General features: G+C 36.2%; 1 long non-coding RNA gene and 1 pseudogene across 3 annotated transcripts; both read left to right on the top strand.

The window, feature by feature from the left end:
• Window positions 1-1222: 1222 nt before the first annotated feature.
• Window positions 1223-1663, top strand: LOC145049902 (ethylene-responsive transcription factor ERF098 pseudogene; annotated as a pseudogene).
• A 12815-nt stretch (window positions 1664-14478) lies between these two features.
• LOC145051296 (uncharacterized) lies at window positions 14479-15365 on the top strand. Of its 3 annotated transcripts, none has more exons than XR_013683514.1 (3): window positions 14528-14838; window positions 14932-15098; window positions 15277-15365. It is a non-coding gene; the product is annotated as an uncharacterized LOC145051296 (long non-coding RNA). The 3 variants fall into 3 exon arrangements; XR_013683513.1 differs by having other exon boundaries at window positions 15227-15365; XR_013683512.1 differs by having other exon boundaries at window positions 14479-14838; window positions 14932-15365.
• Window positions 15366-17695: the final 2330 nt, after the last annotated feature.

Genomic DNA, 17695 nt, shown 5'->3' with positions numbered 1-17695 from the left:
ATCTAAGTATTTAAATGGTTCAGATCTGTTCTCGCGTTCTCAACCTTATATATATATATATATATATATATATATATATATATATATATATATATATATATATATATATATATATATATATATTATTGATTCCGGTAGATGTTGCCTTAGTTATTTGTTTTCCATAGAACTCATATATATATATATATATATATATATATATATATATATATATATATATATATATATATATATATATATATATATAAGTTTATTATGAATTGATCCAATATATTCTATAAAGACGCAAAATGCGAACATGCATCTTCTGTGTAATATCTGAAATTCACACGCATTATCTTCGGATTTAGTTAGATACGAATAAAGGCACAAACCACTTAATAGTTCTTGTATTTTATTATCTACTTTCCTACCGTATTCTTGAGTCAAAAAGAGTCTATTGAGCTTGCTAAAGTTTTGGTTCGATTTACATAGTTATTAAAATTTTTCTCTAAATGTGCTTCTAATTTTTAACAGCAAAATGCATTAAAACTCTAGAAAAATTACTACGAATTATAGATCATGAGGGGTTACGTCGTTACGACACAATTTGAACAAACTCATAGAAGTGCCAAATGGAGCTATATATCTAACCCAAAGAAAAGCATAAAATTGAACCTTGTTAGCAATCCTAGAAGTACCTAACACTTTTTTGATGGACGATATCATTTCTATACATCCAAAAAACCCAGAAATAATGTGTTTTTAGTGTCCCTCTATTACCAAGAATGAATGAATAATAAAAAAAATCATGTTTTTAAGAATTATCGTTTTAATTCAGTGGAGAATATTTATTTTCTACGAGGTGGATGAATCCGTTTTGCTATAATATAAGGTTTATGTAAAGACTCTTTCAATATGAATTAAGCAAACTGTAGACATTACTCACTAAAACTTTAAGGAATTTGTATTCCTTGAAACTTTGAAATTATAACCTCTCAAACGAAAGTCCCAAGCGACTTCCCGACAATTATTTTAATCATGTATAACCTAAAAGATGCGTTTCTAGAACATAGATTTGGTCGAAACATGAGAATGTAAATGATGAACAAGAGTTGCATGGAGAATCGAAAGTCAAACGCCACCTTTGCATTTTAAATTCTTTTTAACCCCTATAAAATCACATCAAGATGAAGATAAAGATCAAAGCAAACGAAAGAGAAGTAATTGAGAAAGATACACTATGGACAGAGTTGGTTCTTCTAAGGGCAAAACCATGCATGGAGATGAAGGAAACGACAGCGCAGAGGTCCGATACCGTGGTGTAAGGAAGAGACCATGGGGTAAATATGCAGCTGAGATTCGGGACCCGAACAAAAACGGGCAGAGGATATGGCTGGGGACATTTGATACAGCGGAAGAAGCAGCACGTGCTTATGATCAAGCTGCCTTCAGCCTAAGGAGTCATCTTGCCACGCTCAATTTTCCAACCGAGTACTTGTCAAAACTCCCTGACCCTCCTTCGTTCCGGCCACCATCTAAGTCGTATTCATCTTCATCGGGTGTTGAAAGAGGATCAGGTTCATCAGTCGGAAAAGAGAAACATGTGATTGTACTTGAGTACTTGGATGATCGTGTGTTACAGGATCTTCTTCTGGAAACATCAAAGGAGAAGAAGAAATGAAGATGCGGTTTTCCTAATAATTCAAATGCACATGACATTCGCATCTGTGTTTTCTTAATCGGTAACGAACTAATCTTCCAGTGAGTTTTTTTCCCCAAGAGTTTCTATATTATGCTCGACAGGCTTACTAAATAGATAGCATATATACAAACAGAAGCCAACTTGTTGTTGAGCAGTGTTTGCTTCATAAATACTCTATGATACTTTATCTCAAAACTGTGAACTCTATTAATAAACCTATTTTCAAACCAACTACTATAAAAAAGGAAAGAGCAGTTCAATGATCTATAACTGCAACTCGAAATTTACGTTTCAACCATGATCATTAATTAGTTTATTTAACTTGCAACCTCAATCGAATAAAGATTTCATCATGCATGTATTTATGAATATGTTGAAACTGGATCCGTACGGGCTTTTGATCAAGAATCTGAATCATATCTTGAGGATTTTCCAAGGAGGACATAGCAACAATGCTATCTTTTAAAATGGATTCCTCATTCCGAATATATCTGGTGATAAAGGAAATGACTAATGAGTTTACTTATAGACAGTAAGGTATCACATTATGACGTAGAATGAATAATCCACATAAGAAGCATCAAGAGAGTGTTGGGAATGCCTTTTATATTAACGTTTTATGTTTTAACTTGAGATTAAATCACCATGAAAATATGATAAATATAATGATACACTACAAGAAAAGCGAGCATTAACGGCGACACACACCTTTAGCGGCGACAAACAAACACTAAAAAAATATGTTATTTAGTGACACACAAAAAATGCCACTAAAAACCGCAAAAAATGTCACTAAAGACTTCTTAGATAATCCGCGACACACATAATAAAATAAGTATCCCTACAAACGCTTCCACTAAAACAATTTCACTACTAGAAAAATTGATTTTAGCTACCAAAATTATCTACAAATATATTTTGTAGGTAATTTCCATCAAATTTCCAACAAAAATGCAACAAAATAGATAGCCACCAAAATTCCTACAAAACACCGACGGAAATAGAAATCAGGAGAAATCCGTTGGAAAAGCGTTGATAATTTCCAACAGAATTCCTACGGAATATTAATTAATATTTAAAAATATAAAATTGTAGGAATTTCGTAGGAAACTCAAAGCTCAAAGCGGGAAAAGTAAAAAATGTTTCCCTCTTTTTCTTTTTGCCTCCCCCCCTCACCCCCTTTTTTTTTTTGCCTTTCTCTCATTTTTTATAAATATTATTATTAGTTATTACTACTATTATTTTATATTATTATTATCATTATTAAAAAAATTATTATTTCATATTATTATTAAAAAATATAATAATTATTATTAATATAAATATAATAATAATAATAATTAGTACTTTTATTTTGATTATTATTGTTATTTTTTTCTTATTATATTAATTTTAAATGATTTCTTTTATTATTATATTTATTATAATTATACTTTTTGTTATTAATATTAGGTTTATTATAATTATATTATATTTATTATTATTATTATTATGATTGTATATCTATGTGTATGTGTGTGTGTATATATATATATATATATATATATATATATATATATATATATATATGTTTGTATGTGTAGGGGTAAGTGTATATGTAACGTCCCAAATTTCGAGTCCAAAAATTTCATTTTAATTAATTGATTATAAAAACATTCATAAGAAAACTACGTGAAAATATATCATTTCGTAAATCAATATATCATGTCTGAAAACCCAAATCATAAAATGGTAACATGTCAGAGTACAATCCCAGAATATCTCAAGTGCGGAAAACCAATGTGTGTGTGTATGATGTGCTGGTACTGCGCCAACTCCTTCCCCTTCACTGAAGAGGTACCTGAAACCAAAACTGTAAACTGTAAGCACAAAGCTTAATGAGTTCCCCTATCGTACCACATACCATACAATCACATAACATATATATAGTGTCAGGCATATATGGGTGTCCGACTTACCCCTTCGATCCTGTCGACCGGATACTGCCTAGCATATCTGGGTGTTGGCCACCCCTTCGGTCCTGTCGACCGGATACTGCCTAGCATATCTGGGTGCTGGCCTCCCCTTTGGTTCTGTCAACCGGATACTGCCTAGCATATCTGGGTGTTGGCCTCCCCTTCGGTCATGTCGAACGGATACTGCCTAGCATATCTGGGTGTTGGCCTCCCCTTCGGCCCTTTCGACCGGACATTGGGGACTATTTCAGCCCTCTACTACTACCACATAACATATATCACATAATCATAATCTATCTAGCATAACTGGGTATTGCTACCCCTTCGACCCTATCGAACGATAATCTTGGGGACTATCTCCCCTTCTGCTACTATCATATAACATCATAACATATCATGCTACTGTTGGATATAGTGTCTAAGTCCATAACTTTATTTGGTATATACTTGATCCGACCCGACATGGTCCATTTGGGTTGCATGGCATTGCAATACTTGGATAGACTAAATGAGAGAATATGACACTTATGATTATTAATATATTATAAGTTCTAATATATTAATAATAGTGTTATTTAATTAGTATTGATCAAGTATTAATCTAGTATTAATTTGGTTATCAAAGTGAGACTAATTAAATAGATAGGGTTGATTATGACAATCATCAATTCTTTTATGGTGGATTAATGATCCATGGTTTATGGGTTATGGATGTAACCATTTGGAGCTCCATGGATAGTCCATAAGAGTTACAAACCCATGGGTCATGAGAAATGAAGAGTCATGACAATTATGGGTCTTCTTAATGAAACCCTAATTGTGACACCACTATAAAAGGAACCCTTTGGCTAGCAAAATCGTGACCTAGGGTTACTAGAGAGGGCATGACCGATTTTGAGTGCTAGAAGTATTCTCTCAAGTTATTCCAAGTTTTGTGGTGTTGTGTGAAGCATTTGAGGCACAACATTTGGGGTGCTAGGCTCACAAAGTCTTGAAGGAATCCATCAACAACAAGGTATGTATTTCTACTAGTTTTTATGTTTCATATATTCCCCATGCCATGCTAGTTAGGAAATAACCTTGAAAAAGAAATTTACGTGTATATAGAGAAAACATAGATTCAAGGTTATTAGGGTTGCATGTACACTTAGGAAGTGTTAGAATGCTCAAAACCCATCAGTGGTATCAGAGCCTAGGATTGTTTTCTGTATACTTGATGCAAAACTGCTTGAAAATCGAAAATTCTGCTCATTGTCGACTGGACTCGCCGAGTTCATGGGGAGGACTCGCCAAGTCCATGTACAAATTCATCCTACTCGTCGAGTAGGATCATGTACTCGACGAGTAGGTGCGTGTTGGGCAGTCTTTTCGTGTTTTGTTGCTGGAAATGGATTAAAATCATTATCCCAATCTGTTTTGGACTTGTAAAAACTGTTTTTCAAAATGATAATGATTATGTTAACCCATTTTCACATGATTTTTATCAATTTTCAAGAATTATATATGTTAATATGATTCATGAAATTGCTTGGGATGAATTTGTGTTCTTATGAGTTTTTAGAAGATCGTAGGAATTATGTGTAACCTCCATGTGTGTTTAATTCATGATCTTAATTGTAATGATGGTGTTCATAACTTGTCCTCAAGTTATGGAAAACCAAAAGCCACTTCTTTAAATTATGATTAAAGAACTAAAGAGGTTTCATAAAACGAAGAGTCTTCATTTTTATGAACCATTAAAACTCATAAGTTACAAATTGAAGAGACTTGGAATAGTTTCAAGTCTTTCCCTCAAGTTTTGGAATTTGAAAAGTCTTACACTCTAATACTTTAATTCCAAATTAAACCTTAGATTTTTAAAAAGTTTAAAAATCAACACTTATACTATTATTATAATTTTATTATATAGATATGTATAAGAATATGTCGTTCTTACCGTTAGTAGGCCTCATTCACGAAATCGGTCTATAAGGGGGGTATAAGGTTGTTGCCTATAAAATGGTGACTTAATGGGTGTCCACTCTCACCCACCGCTTCCTTGATCGGTGGAGGGTCGTTAGCCGAACGGGTAGGATATGACTTTAAATTCTCATTAAAAGTATAATGAATTATAAAGTAACTATACATTATAAATTCCCAATCTTAGTTACTTTAGGAAAATATGAATTTGGTGCTAGCCCATAAAATTACACTTTGTACCTTACCAAGTCGTTAGTGGAGCGTGTGTGGTTAACCGGCACACTAACATGGACTAGTAAGAGTGGCAAAGGGTAACTTGACTTTATTATAGATCGGTGGAGCGTGTGTGGTTAACCGGCACATCGATTAGGTAATATTGTTAAGGGTACCAAGTCAATTTGTATGGTTATTCACACCTTGTTTGTGATCCTCGGCATCCCAGTCACAAACTTGAGAGGGCACATTCGAGATTCAAACATGCCATTGAAAAGTTCAATGTATCTCAAAAAGATCTAGGAGTTTCAAAACCAATAAAACCTAATAATAAAATATTTCGTCTTATGGTGGAAATTGGTAAATCGTCATTTACCTACCTTCAAATATTTTATAGTGTGGATTACGACATCCCTCTTCCACCTATAAATAGTTTGTTGGATCCTAGCCTTAATATTTCATTTGGGTGACTTATTAAGGACTCTTAATCTAATGAAACTTATCTTCCTTTTATTCCAGATGTCTTCCAATAACGCTGCTGGCTCAAACCCGACAGGCTCCTTTTCCCTAATGAACTTGTGTGGTAAGGTCATCTTTGATGGATCCAACTTTAATGAGTGGATCAGAAACATCAGGATGATTACCCGCTACGAGGACAAAGAATATGTCCTTGACAGGGAGCTTAAGGTTGTTAATGAAGCCACTGCTACTCCAGAAGAGCTTGCGGAGTTCATTGCACATGAAAAGGATGCCACCAAGGTGTCCTGCATCATGATGGCCACAATGACTCCGAAACTCCAAAAATCTTATGAAGATTTCTACCCCTATGAGATGCACCTAGATTTGATGGAAATGTACCATAAGAGCGTGCGTCAAGAGAGGTATGAAATCATTTCCTCCATGATAACCGCAAGGATGAAGGATGGTGGACCCATCACCGGTCACTTGCAGAAGATGCAGAGGTTTGTTGACCAGTTGCTAAAGCTTAATGTTGACTTCCCTGAGGAATTGGCGATTGACATCATTCTCCATTCCTTACCTCAAAGTTATGATCAGTTTCGTATGACTTATCATATGAACAAGGAGGAAGTCACACTTAGCAAACTTCAAGGACTCTTAAGGACATCTGAAAATGGCCTTAAGGGTAAAGCGGTTGCTACTTCTACTCCTTTAACAGCCCCTGTTCTTGTAATTGGGCAAGGGAAGGGTAAGAAGAGGAAAAGCCCTTCAAAGGGTACCAAGGGTAAGACTTTTGATGGTTCCTCTTCAAGTGGGACAAAGAAAGGTCCCATTACTCCTTCTTCGAACCCAAAGGAAGCACAGTGCTTCTATTGCCAAGATAAGGGACACTTCAAGCGAAGCTGCGCCAAATATCTGCAAGATGTAAAGGATGGGAAGGTTAAACCCACCCATGCAGGTATGTACACAATATTGTCTAACAACTCATCTAATGCTAATTCTTGGGTGCTTGATACAGGGTGTGGTATTCACATTTGTACTAATTTGCAGGCACTAAGAAGAAGTGAGCAAGTGGAGTACGGGAAGATAAACTTAGTCATGGGCAACAGGAAAGCATCACCTGTTACCAAGATAGGAGTTTATTCTTTATTGCTTAATAATGGGTTAATGTTAGATTTGAATAAGTGTTGTTACTCGCCTGAAATGGCGAGAAATATTATTTCTTTTCATGGCTTGTACAAACAAGGTTTTACATTTTCATTTGATAATAAAAATGGTGTTATTAATGTTTATTACAATGATGTATTTTACTTTAAAGCAATACCTTGTGATGGTGTATATGAAGCTGTGAATGTTGTAGACAATTTAGGAAATAATGTATTGTATATTGATTCTTCTGATAGCTAGGACAAAGCATCCTTGTGGCATTGTCGTCTTGGACATGTTAACAAGAAGCGCATAGGCCAACTCCAAAAGGCTGGAGTCTTGGAATCATTTGACCTCAAGTCAGATGATAGTTGCGAATCTTGTTTACTTGGAAAAATGACAAAGTCACCCTTCACAGGTACTTGTGATAGGGGTGAAGGTTTGTTGGACCTTGTACACACGGATGTGTGTGGGCCCTTCAGAGTTGCTACAAGGGATGCTAATCGTTATTATGTGACTTTTACTGATGATTACAGTAGATATGGATATATTTACTTAATCAAGCATAAGTCAGAAACCTTTGAAAAGTTCAAAGAGTTTAAGCAGGAAGTTGAGAATCAATTGGGCAGGAACATCAAGATGCTCCGATCCGATCGGGGAGGAGAGTATCTTAGCATTGAGTTCCTTAACTATCTTAAGGAATGTGGGATTGTCTCACAATTGACACCACCCAGGACACCACAGTTGAATGGTGTAGCTGAGAGGCGCAATCGAACCCTGTTGGATATGGTTCGTTCCATGATGAGTCGAGCTTCGTTACCAATCTCTTTCTGGGGGTATGCCTTAGAGACTGCCGCCCATATCCTTAATCTAGTCCCTACTAAAAAGGTTGCCAAAACACCTCACGAGATGTGGACTGGGAAAGTGCCCAATTTGGACCACATCAAGATTTGGGGTTGTGAAGCTTTTGTGAGGCGTGAGACTCATGACAAGCTTGAGACCCAAAGCGAGAGGTGTATTTTCATTGGCTACCCACAGAGATCCTTTGGTTACCTCTTCTACAGACCCAGTGTCAATGTGGTCTTTGTAGCAAGAAGATGAGTCTTTTGTGAGAGAGAATTCATAAGCCAAGGGGACACTGGGAGGCAAATTGACCTTGAAGAGCTTCAAGAGTCAAGTGGTGAAGGAACCTCAAATGATGTCAGCCAACCTGAGGAGGAAACTCCTGTAGAGCTGATAGATGAGTCTGTACCTCCAAGACGTTCCACTAAGGTGAGGAACACACCTGAATTTTATTATGGTTATCACATCACCACTGAGGGTGATACATTTATTAGTGATAGTACACTGATAGATTTGGATGAACCTAAGAATTATAAGGAAGCCATGGCAGGCCCTGAGTCTGCGAAATGGAAGGAGGCTATGGACAGCGAGATTCAGTCCATGTATGACAATCAAGTTTGGAACTTGGTTGACAATGTACCAGGTCGTAAGATAGTTGGTTGCAAATGGATCTTCAAGAAGAAGACCGACATGGATGGGAAAGTACACACTTATAAAGCACGACTGGTTGCGAAGGGCTTTACTCAAACTCTGGGAGTTGCTATGATGAGACCTTCTCACCAGTAGCTAAGATTAAGTCTATTAGAGTGTTGTTAGCCATAGCTGCATTTCATTACTATGAAATATGGCAAATGGATGTCAAAACTGCTTTCCTTAATGGGAAGTTGGCTGAGGATGTTTACATGGCTCAGCCAGAGGGTTTTGTCGACCCAAAATACCCTAATAGAGTGTGTAAGCTTGAAAAATCCATTTATGGATTGAAACAAGCATCTCGCAGGTGGAATCTTTGCTTTGATGAGAAAGTCAAAGATTTTGGCTTTTCTAGGAGTGAGGATGAGTCTTATGTGTATGTCAGGGCTAGTGGGAGCATAATTAGCTTCTTGGTGTTGTATGTGGATGACATACTTCTCATAGGAAACGACATCCCAACTTTGCAGGAGGTTAAGGCCTGGCTTGGGAAGTGTTTTGCTATGAAGGACCTTGGGGAAGCTGCCTATATCCTAGGGATAAGGATATTGAGAGATAGGAGTAAGAGACTAATTAGACTTAGTCAAAGTACTTATGTGGATAAGATACTGAAGAGGTTCAATATGCAAGATTCCAAGAAAGGAGAGTTACCAATCCAGAGTAATGCCAAGCTAAGTAAGACTCAGAGTCCGAGTACAGAGGCTGAGATAGCTGAGATGAGTCAGATACCATATGCTTCCGTTGTGGGCTTGATCATGTATGCTATGACCTGTACTCGCCCTGATGTGGCCTTTGCTTTGAGCATGGTCAGTAGATATCAAGGGAACCCTGGCAAGGCACACTGGACAGCGGTAAAGAACATTCTCAAGTATTTGCGGAGGACTAAGGACTGGGTCCTTACCCTCGGAGGCAATGATGACTTGAGAGTGGAAGGATATAGTGATGCTAGCTTTCAAACTGATAGGGATAATTTTCGCTCTCAGTCAGGGTTGGGTCTTTATCCTAAATAGAGGAGCAATTACTTGGAAAAGTTCCAAGTAGGAGACAGTAGCTGATTCGACTTGTGAATCAGAGTACATAGCAGCAAGCGAGGCAACAAAAGAGGCGATATGGCTAAAGAACTTCATCGGAGACCTTGGAGTTGTTGACTATGAGTTGGTTATTCATTGATTGTACGAAAACGCATTGGTAACTCGATGTTATAAAACGTGCCTTTGTGAGTAATTCAACGAGTAGTTAGTACAAGCATATCAGTCGAAGTTTATCTGTTCCTTCTAGAAATAGAAGCGATATCTGGGCCCCTCGATGATTTGGTTTTGACCTATGTATCGGGCCCGGTCAGAACCTAATTGATGTGTTCAATTTAGTTCTATGTCGAAACAAATCGGAGATCGAGAAACAAATGATGGACAATAAGTAAGACCATGTTCCATGTGTTTGTCCGGCTGATATCATGAGAGCAGATGATTATATAATCACTTATCTTAAATGGCGTATCATCATCATCTCAGTTCCAAGAGACTTTGAAAGAGCTACGATTGCTAGTCGGATTTTGAATTCATATTTGCAAATATAGTTATTAGACTTATCCAAGTGGGAGACTGTTGGATATAGTGTCTAAGTCCATAACTTTATTTGGTATGTACTTGATCCGACCCGGCATGGTCCATTTGGGTTGCATGGGATTGCAATACTTGGATAGACTAAATGAGAGAATATGGCACTTATGATTATTAATATATTATAAGTTCTAATATATTAATAATAGTGTTATTTAATTAGTATTGATCAAGTATTAATCTAGTATTAATTTGGTGATCAAAGTGAGACTAATTAAATAGATAGGGTTGATTATGACAATCATCAATTCTTTTATGGTGGATTAATGATCCATGGTTTATGGGTTATGGATGTAACCATTTGGAGCTCCATGGATAGTCCATGGGAGTTACAAACCCATGGGTCATGAGAAATGAAGAGTCATGACAATTATGGGTCTTCTTAATGAAACCCTAATTGTGACACCACTATAAAAGGAACCCTTTGGCTAGCAAAATCGTGACCTAGGGTTACTAGAGAGGGCATAACCGATTTTGAGTGCTAGAAGTATTCTCTCAAGTTATTCCAAGTTTTTTGGTATTGTGTGAAGCATTTGAGGAACAACATTTGGGGTGCTAGGCTCACAAAGTCTTGAAGGAATCCAAGCAACAACAAGGTATGTATTTCTACTAGTTTTTATGTTTCATATATTCCCCATGCCATGCTAGTTAGGAAATAACCTTGAAAAAGAAATTTGCATGTATATAGAGAAAACATAGATTCAAGGTTATTAGGGTTGCATGTACACTTAGGAAGTGTTAGAATGCTCAAAACCCATCAGCTACCACAAACATATTAGGTAGTAGCAAACCTAGATGAATATCACATAGACAATCATCTAACATACAACTCCTACTGGTGGGCTGGCATTGTGGCCGTAGACCCACCGCTACTGGAAGGTAACTCACCTCGTATGAGTGAGCTCCCCAAAATACCACACATGTCTCATTAGCCTCTCATGGCTATACTCAGATAAGACCCTCCAGTCAATGTGTCTCAGTGGGACCCTCCGGTTCCACAACTCGGGTGGACCCTCCGGTCCTAACTCAGTAAGCTCAGAATAATACACAACATAAATCACAAAGACATAATGCAAGATATCAAGATGCTCGATATAAGCACATAAGACCCTCCGTTCACATAAAGGTTACCACTCTAGGTAAAGTATAGCGAGAAGACTCACCTCGGATGATGAACAACTCCAATAGATGTTGCTGTCACACACCGACATCTAACACTAGACCAAAATCCACAATTACCTAATTAAGATCTAAGTCCAAACCCTCACTCTTTTGGTCTAAATGTAGTCCACTAACGAGCCCATCAATAACCTAAAACTCATTGGGCACACCAAGGCCAAATAATGATTGGGCTCTCCCGAGGCCCATCTCAGATAAGCTCAGATCCAAAGCCTGGAATCCCACTCCTTCTTCTTCAAGGCTCCTTCTTCACTCCAAGGAAACACAAGATCACTCAATAGCTCACAAATGGACACACAGACTCAACGGACGGGTATTTAGGGTTTGATAGGGTTGATTGTCTGAGGATGGTGGCCATAAATGTGGCCATCTTATTCTTTATATAGGGACACCCCCTCATTTAGGGTTTTCATTCCGTGCCTAGTACATGTAACATCCCAAATTTCGAGTCCAAAAATTTCATTTTTAATTAACTGATTATAAAACATTCATAAGAATACCACGTGAAAATATGTCAATTTGTAATTCAATGTATCATGTCTGAAAAAACAAATCATAAAATAGCAACATGTCATAGTACAATCCCAGAATATCTCAAATGCTAAAAATCAATGTGCGTGTGTATGATGGGCCACCAACTCGTCGAGTCCCTATTTATCATATGTCCTTCTTCGCGCATCTATTCGTCGAGTTTAGCAACAACTCGACGAGTTCCCATTCCATATGAACACCGAATGAATCCTCATCCAACTCGTCGAGTTGTATGAACAACTCGTCGAGTCCATCTTCATCTGATGAACGAGTCCTGTCCTCGACTCGCAGAGTTGTATGAACAACTCGTTGAGTTCATCTTCAAAAGTTGGGAGATTTCCTTGGACTCGCCGAGTCTGCTCATGCACTCGTCGAGTCCTATAGACTCCAGGTCTACGGCTAAGTCCAATATGTTGGGTTACTCCTTTGAACCCTCTAAAACCCTTCTAACACCTAACCGATTTCCCCTTGACCCTCAACAGATTTGGGGACATCAAGCCTTGGACTCGCCGAGTCTAGATTGTCTAAGTCTCATTTCTCGATTTCTAGTGTACAACACTTGTCTAAATGATAGATCCAAGCCCTTAAGCTCGATTTAGCATGTAAAGTTACGAAATTTACGTGCATGCATGGGACTTTTGATCCTAAAAGGCCCTAAAATGGCTCTTATAATGCATGGGACCTTCCTTGAGTGCAAAAGCAACTCCAATCTGCTTTGTGACTCTTCCCAGGTGCTAGATCCGAAGTCTTGACCCCCAAACATGTTTGCAAATCATGGTTGGTCACCTCATGTGGCTAAAAAGCCCTAAATCTTCCCAAACACGAATCCTCCAGTCTCCTCTTGATCCTTCTATGCTCTTCCTTCTTCCTTGTGATCAAAACCACCAAAATCACCACAAATGCCTTTAGATCTTCACACACTCGGCTAGGGTTTGCTATGGAGGGTTTCTGGGAGCAATAGGGACGAGTGGTGGCTGAAAGAGATGATTAAATAGGGTGCAAACCCTCATATTAGGGTTTTTGTCCAGTCAGAGCCTACTAGTCGAGTCTGGCCGCCGACTCGACGAGTCCCCCACTTAAGTCCTGTGCCCAAACCTGCTCCTACTCGACGAGTTGATCCTTCAACTCGCTAAGTCCCAGGCCAAAAATACAAAACACTTAAATAAAAGAAACTAAAAAACATACCAAGAACCAGGTGCTACAGTACGCCTAGCGTACTAGGTGACCCCGCTTCAAATCCACGCACATGAGTACGCTAAACGTACATACACGTACGCCCAGCGTACTCAGCTGCCACCTTTCTCAAATAAGGGGCTTATCCTGCCAAAACTTCAAACTGTCGCAACTTCCTCGTTATATGTCTGTTTCCAATGAACCTCATATCCATGGAAAGGTGACAAGAAGCCCTACGCTTCTAGCAACTTGTCATAGCCACGAGGCTTCCTCATGCCTGGGTTGCAGCCAATGAATCCTAAACCATAGACGATCCGAAACAGGATGTTACACCAAAGCAACCTCCAACTGTTCTTCTTCCTTCAATTCACCAAAAATAGCACCAAAGCTCACTTCCAAGCTCAAATCTCACAAATGGCAATTAGGGTTACGATCTCAGGGTATAGAGAGATGGAGACTGTTCACAAGGAGGTCCAATGGTGTCATAAGTTGTTTAAATAGGGCACAAACCCTAAAATGAAAGAATTCCGTAAAAAGGGTTAAAAGGTTACATACCACTAAACTCGAATGTTAAAGAAAGTATGTTGCACATGTATGTATATGTACATGTAAACACGTGAGTATATGGTTTAGGGTTTAGTGTTTAAGGTTTAAGGTTTAATGTATATATACGACATATACATATATTAATAATAAAATAATAATAAATTTGTATAATGACATAACTAATTATAATACTATATTTTGAATAATATAATTTTACGAGTTAACTAATAATAATTATATATTTAATAATTATATTTACTACTCTAATAATAATAATAATTATTATTATTATCAAACCAATATAAAATAAATTTGAGTACGAATATGTAAGTGCAATTATATATATATATATATATATATATATATATATATATATATATATATATATATATATATATATATATATATATATATATATATATATATATATATATATATCTTTTGTTGGAAAACAGTAGGAGATTTCCAACGAATTACCTACAAAATCCATAAAAAAAAAAGCGGTGAAATAAATATCGATTAATTTTCGTGAAAATATTGAAATATTGCGCCTTTTCCATCCCCAATCGACGCCTTAATCCTCCATCTTCTATCTCTCCTTTTTCTCCCCTTTCACGTCTTCAGAGAGAAACGAAGAAAACCCTGGTCGCTCCTCTTCTCCGTTCATCACATCGCCCCTCTTATCCCTTCATCACGTCGCCTCTTCGCATGCTCTTCCTTATCTATCGCCGATTCTATATCGCCAAGTCAATCGACATCATAGATCTGCAATTTTCGTCACCGATTCATCAACATGAGCGATTATCCTGCCGGCATCGCCAAACCCTAATCATCATCATAGAAGGTAACATTATTTTCATTTTGTTGATTTCTTTTACTTGTTTTCAAGATTTCTAAGACAATAAAAGCATGTTACCAAGATTTGATTGTTTTTCAGTGCAAAGTCGAGTTGGATGTCATCGCTAGTCTTATCCATTCCTTACAATTTGTCGCCTTTTCCTCCCACATCACCATTTAACAAAAAATATGTCGCTGCCTTCCAATTCTCTCATTCCAGCATCACAGCCCCCTGCTTTAAACCCGTCTCTCAATTTGGTTTGTAAGGTATGAACCCTGACTCTTGTGTTGGAATGTTTTCATAACCTTTTTGTTAGAATTTAGTCTTTAGGGTATGAAATACTGATGAAACTAACGATTCTGAAAAATTGGATTCGTTTACATCTCTTATGCAGGTTCTTATCTTTTGTATGCTTGTATATAACTTCTTTTTTTTTTTGTACAGAAATATGGATTTTATTTTTGTCCATTAATGGGCTAGTTAACTGTAATAAAATTTGTATTTTTATAGGTTAATGCATTGAATTTATATTATTATAGGTTTAATGTATTGAGTTTTTTATTTATTATTATGGGCAGAAAAAAATGGATTTATTATAAAATAGTGTGTTAGTACATTTTGTTGGAAAAGGGTTGGAATTTTCCTACAGAATAATCCGTTGGAAATTTATTAGAAATTTTGTTGGAAGTTTGTAGGAACCATGTTTCCCACGGCCCTTTTTCCAACAAACTAATTGTGTTGGTACTTTGTTGGTAAGTGTTGTTTCCTACAAAATACCTACGTTATTGCTTGTTGGTAGCCACCCAATTTTCTAGTAGTGACACTTTTTGCTTTTGCTGTTACAGTTTTTTAGGCTTTTAGTGACACTTTTTTATTTGTCACAATAAAATAATACTTTTTTGTGGTATATATTTTGTGCCACTAAAATCTCATTGATTCAAGAATTCATACTACTTTACTTATATATTTTAAGATTTTAGTGACATTTTTTATTTGTCATAATATAAAAAAATATTTTGTGGCACATTTTGCATTGGTAAATATTCATGGGATTCTATAATTTTACTTATATTTATATAATTTTTATCTATAACATAAAATGAAATAAATAATTAAATTGTTACATGTAGAAAATAATAACAATTTTATTGTTATTCATCAATATTTTTAAACTTTTGAACCAAATATCTAAATAAATGTCAAAAACAGCTAAACATTTTGAAAAATCATCTACAGGTCCTTGAGTAGTTAAGGAGTGGTTTACATTGGCATGTAGAGAAGCATACATAATAGCAACATACAAAAAACATGATTAGTTCATTTGACACATCAAATGTCATATATCACATAAAAACATTATAATAAAAAATTTTAACCTTTAATCCATCAATGAGGTGATCTGACATGCCTCCAATGTATGTCATCCTGCAGCCTTTATTGTCAGCTTCGTAAAGATATATTCACACGAATTTTCTACCATGATCAACACCACATATATCTTTTCAAATTACTATTTATGGTCCCTCTTTGAGAATTATATTTTCCAAATTGGTTGCTAATCTTGCTGAAAACTGCTCCTCTCTTTCAGATTTAGTTTATCCAACTCATAAATGATTAAACATATTAAAAAAGTAAATAAAATGATAAGTTAATAGAAAAAGGGAAACCTTGAAGATGGTATGTACAATAATGGGGCGTATCAGCATGCAAAACAAATGGAGTGGGGAGATGAAATTCCAGAAGCAATGTTGAAAGACTGAATTTTTTTTTTGTCAAGAATAAACATTAAGTAATTGTTTGTTTTTGTTAATGATCTGATATAATAGATCAAAAAGCCAAGTACTTTATCTTCAGTACTTGTCATAAATATTAACTAACCTGATTGTTCATAAGAAGTCTTACCTCTCACACAAGGGATACTTTTGCACAACATTCGATTCTGTCAAAATCATGAATGAAGATACAATGTTGAAGTAAAATTAATGAAAAATACATAATATTTGAAAACGGTATACCATTTACTTATCAATCCATCTTCAATATTACCAAGAAATGAAACATGGAATGAAAGATAAACATAAGTTTCTATGACATATTCTAATTAAACATGTAGAAACAAAAAAATATAAATGATTAATTAATATCTTGCACAGATAATATGATTCCATATGTTTTGACATGTTAGAGATCATTTCAGAACACCACTAGAAGTTAATAGCAATTGCTAAACAATGGTGAAACCTGGATAAAAGATATAAAACTAGAAAAAATGAATGAAAATATGAGAATGCATGATACAATGGCACTAATACTTATGAATATTAGTGACATAAAATGCTAAGTGTCACTAATTCTATTAATTTTTATAGTGGCATATGGAATATGTCACTAAAAACAAGATATAGTGGCACATCAAACATATGTCATTAAAAATGTATGCCACTAAATCACATTTTGTTTGTAATGAAGCTTCGCGTTATTCCTTCCAATGTCGTCGCCGTTATTACGTATTTCGTCGCCATAATTCGTAGCCATCGTTGCTAATATGTGTCGCAGATAATACCCTTTCCTCTTTTTCTGTTCTGTTGTGTGTTCCCATTTTCCTTTCTGTTGAAATTTATGCGATTGCGACAACCATTAACCAAAGTCTAAAGCTTCCATTGGCGTCCAACACACCGGCGACCCAAATCTCATCACCTCTGATCCACTTTATCACCAGCGACGTCAATCAACGACGTTCCCCTCCATTTCCAGCGACTATTAGCTATGAGATTTTTCATTTTTTTTCTCTTTTGCTTTTCAATTTCTCCTCTGTTCCACTAAATGTACATGTTGGTCTAAGGACTTTTGACATCTTCTAGTA

This window comes from Lactuca serriola, chromosome 5, assembly GCF_051521515.1.
Source record: "Lactuca serriola cultivar US96UC23 chromosome 5, Lser_US96UC23_V15, whole genome shotgun sequence".
NCBI lineage: Eukaryota > Viridiplantae > Streptophyta > Magnoliopsida > Asterales > Asteraceae > Lactuca > Lactuca serriola.
The sequence above is the reverse complement of the archived record's forward strand: the minus strand, read 5'-3'. Positions and strand labels throughout refer to the sequence as shown.